The sequence below is a fragment of the Clytia hemisphaerica genome, unplaced genomic scaffold (genome assembly GCF_902728285.1).
Source record: "Clytia hemisphaerica strain Z4C2 unplaced genomic scaffold, Clytia hemisphaerica genome assembly, whole genome shotgun sequence".
NCBI classification, from domain to species: domain Eukaryota; kingdom Metazoa; phylum Cnidaria; class Hydrozoa; order Leptothecata; family Clytiidae; genus Clytia; species Clytia hemisphaerica.
Genome location: NW_027104529.1, coordinates 133529 through 137863, shown reverse-complemented (window position 1 = coordinate 137863; position 4335 = coordinate 133529).

The following is a 4335-nucleotide window of genomic DNA, read 5'->3' as shown; positions in this document are numbered from 1 at the left end:
TGGCATGAAAACTTCCACATCTTCGCTTGAAACGTGCATAAATTGCTACACAAGCAATGTTCTTTGAAGCATCTGCTGTGTCGATTGAATTGATTTCTAGGTTAATAGCATCTTCTGGTACAATTGCACGGTTGTACTTAATTGAGGAGATTTCTTCCATCATTTGAAATGTGAATCCCATATTGGTCTCAAATTGTCTGGAATGCGATCGTCCCATCCAATACCAAGATTGACAAGTTGGTGGAGATCAAGTTTCATTGCGGCTGTCAGTGGTGTATCTTTCCTGATATGTCATAGAGTTCAGCTACTTTTGAGACACAATGTCTTCGAGTCAATTGGTTGGTACATTGTTGATCTTGACTGGTTTTTTGCCTCTGACCTTCTTGGCAAAATTGAGCTCGCTGACATCAAGAGAAAACAAACATCTTCCTCTGGGTACCATTTCATGCCTGCAACACCAATGCTTTCTCCATCTGATGTCAGGTCTGGTTTGGGTTTTTGGTGTGAGAAAGTGATTCCTTTAAGTGAGAAACCACCACGATTGACAACTATTTCTAACTCGTCGGCACGTTGAGTAGCCATTTGCATTGATTTTTCTCCTGATAGACAGTCGTCCACATAGATGTCTTTCATGATGATTGAAGCAACTTCTGGGTAATCTTGTGAGGACAGTTGTCCGGTTTCCCTCAGGGCTCGCTCGGATTGGTTTCCTGAAGATTTGACGCCATAAATAAGTGTTTTAATTACCTTCTCTTTTGGGATCTTTTTCTGGTCAAGGTTTTCTCCCCATATATAACGTTGTAAGCACCAATGATGTTCGCGAAGACGGACTGAATTATACATCTTCCTAATGTCGGTGTGGAAAGCTGTATGATGTAGCGACCATCGTATGAGAATCTCAACCAGTCGGTTCATGTTGTTTGTTCCCTTCGCAAGGATGTCGTTCAGACTGTATCCTGAATCAGTTGGTTGCGATGCATCAAATACAATTCTGCAGGGTGTTGATATGGAGTTTGGCTTCCATACCGCTCTCCACGGAATGAAATTGAGTACTTTAGTATTGGATAGCATATGTTGTTGTTGTGGTGTGAGGTTCTCTACGTAGTCAACGTATCCCATTGCTTGGAGTTTGGCTTCTGATGCGATGACATCTGCTTTGTCGGTTGGTTCTTTGTCTAACTTTCTCAATTGTTGGAAGTAGACTTTCAGTGCTTTATGTTTGTTGTTGGCCAGCTTGGTCTCTGGGTTGTGAAGGAGTGGTAAGTTTGCATGTGATACGCAATTCTTCAAATCGACTGAGACGGATTGGTTGATCAAGTGTTGTTCCACTTCTTCCTTCAAGCTGATTGATTCAATTGATTCACTTATTTTGCACTCTTTGCAGTCTCTGCAATGAACACAACGATACGTGATTTGACTACCAGAATTTTCGGCTTCTTCAAATATCTTGATATTTCTGGTGACATGTGCTGTTGGATGTTGGTCGATCTCTAGCATAAGGTCTTGTTGATGGTCTTTCTCTACCTTGACGTGAATCAGGTTGATATCTGGTAGGGTTGTAAGCTGCTGACTTGACAGTTGACGATGGGTTGCAAGGAACGCATTCATTTGATTTATTGCAAGGTGATGTTGGTTGATGACGTTGAAGGCACAATGAGGGCCCCCTACAACACCACGACTGCCATCGCTGTTCTTGAACAAAGAGCGGAAGATTGTTAAACCGGTCTTGAGTTGGAATACTTCTTTTGGATGGTAGCGTTGATATTTGATACCAAGCATGATGTCTATTTCCCCACCAACAGATGATGGGAGTGATGGCAGATCTTCTGGTTTGCATCCGGTTTGTCGATATGCATTGATGATGTCCTCCTCCACTTGTTTGAGTTGGTAAGTAGGAAAGGTTGAGGTGATCTTTGGAAGACAGAGTCCTTTAAGTTGTGCAACATGACCGTCATGTAGTGGAATGTTGATTTTGTAGGAGCCAGAGCTGATTGTTTTTACATTGCCGACACCTCCTATTGGGATGTTGCCGCCATACTCCATCTTTGCTCTCTTCCCCAGACGTTTGACTGCACTCTGGGATATGACCATGTCGCTGCATCCTGAATCAAAAAATATCGTAAGCTGTTGGCCATCAACATTGATTGTTTGAAGAATGTAGATGGCATCATTATCCTCCTCCTCAGCATCTGATGCTGATGGTTGTTTGGAATTAGTTGAAGAGTTGAAGGAAAGAGATTTTGTATCAATGTGAAATGCAAGTTTGATGTCTTTAGAGAATTGTTGAAGTCTTGATTGTCGTAGAATACATCTTTCTTTGAAGTTTTGAAGGACTTGGTGGGATTCTGGAGTTGTAGCATGGTCTTGACAGATGAGAACATGCTTTTTGATGTCGTAGTCGTCATGGGATGGATGTGGACAGGTAAATTCGCGTTGACATCGTCCTTCTTGATGTTTACCTTTTGCTTGTTGAGCGCCTGGAAACAGACACTGTGTGCAGTAACCTTTTGGCGTAGGGTGCTGAATCGTTGAGATGGCTTCATTTGAACAAACTCTGGACAGGAGAAGTATTGTAGCAACTTGGAATTATTGGGACCATTGGTTTGGACATGCCCCTTCTCACCGCAGATGAAGCACTTTGTTTGGATGATTGGAGATTTGTTGTCTGTAAGATGTGATGAGCTTCCACCACCTCCTGGTGATGTTTGTCTACCACTTCCTGAAGTCTTTCCATTTCCTGGTGTTTGTTTACCAGGGTTGATTGTTGTTGGTGATGAACAGTGTAGCATCTTGAGTTGTTGGATTGATATTTCTTTCTCTAGGAATTTGATGAATTCCTCCCAGATAGTTGATTGATGAAGTGTTTTCCCTTCAAGAAAGGAAAACCATTTGGTTTTGGCGGGTGTCATCCATAAGTTGATAAACATCCTCAAGTGTTTTTCCATAAAGAAGAAAGTTCTCAATTTGGTGTTTCTGAGCTAAGTTCATTGTATCTCTCATGAAGTTTAGCATTTTACTAAGTGACTCAATTTGTTTCTCAGGGTCACTTCTGACACGCCATAAACGAGTAGTGTTTTGAATATCAGACAGTTTCTTTGATAAAAGCAGTTTTGGGTCTCCGTACGATAACTTAAGTCTACGCCATATTTCTTCAATATTGTCAACTCCCTTAACAAGGGTCAGGGCTGGCCCCTCAAGGTAATTGTTTTTGATGAGGTCAGGAAGATGAGCGGAAGGTGTTGATTTTGAATGCAATTTCTCAAAGTCACTTTTGAAGGAGTAAAAATCCAAAGATGAATCATACCCTTTGAATTTTGTTAGCTTAATGTTCAACTTTGAAGATTGGAATTTCTGCTCCTTGGCTATCTCTTGAACTTTGAGTGTTGATTCGAGCTTTGTGATGTAGGTAGATTTTAGTTTAGCGAGTGCATCGTACGACTTAGTAACAATATCAGTTTCATCCTTTTGAAAATGTTCACTTACAAGGAGTTTCTCCATATGCTTTGTCAGGTTGTTGATACTTTGTTGATGTGAAGAAAGATTACGTTCAGCAAGTACAAGTTCATCATAGCTAAATGCACTTGGATCCTCTTTAAAAACTGCCTCAAGTGAAGTAATAGTAGATTTTACCTCTTTCATTAAAAAGTCTGATAATGATTTGTTGCGTTGGGCGTTTTTCTCATCAGGACGGACTTCTTTTCGACGAGCATTGACGCGTTGAATGACTGTCTGTGCATTATGGATAGTTTCATTGTAGGATTTAAGAAAGTTTTTCTCGTATTCTTCTGTTCCGATAGATTGAAGTATTTCATTATGTAGTACTTTCAGGCGGTTGCGCATTGTTTTTACTTCCTTAAAGAGTTGTTCCAGTTCACTGTACGTCATAAACTCAATGTCATAATCTGTACCGATATCAGCAATTTCACTAGAGAGAACATTCTGTTCAATTGAAATGTTTTTAATATCGTTTTCCATAATTTGGTCTTTGATTGTTAAACCTCGGACAAGTTGTGAAAGATTTGCGTCAACTGATTGTGTGGAGGTATCACTCTCGTATAAACTTTGATATAAGTTGAACGTTTGCTCTAATGTTGATATGTCAGCATCTGATTCATCGCTTGATGATGCTTGACTGGTTGTTTCAGGTGGCAATCGTATGCCTTGAGTGCCAAACGATTTATAATTGATGGGTTTTTTTGCAGCCGCACGTGTGCTTCGACGCATGTAGCTGTTGGTGTGCTGTTTTGAATGTTATAAAGGTTATAAATTTCTTTGCAAGCTCTTTGTAATTCATTAAGAAATTGGTGCACACCTTTATAACATTCAAAACAGCAT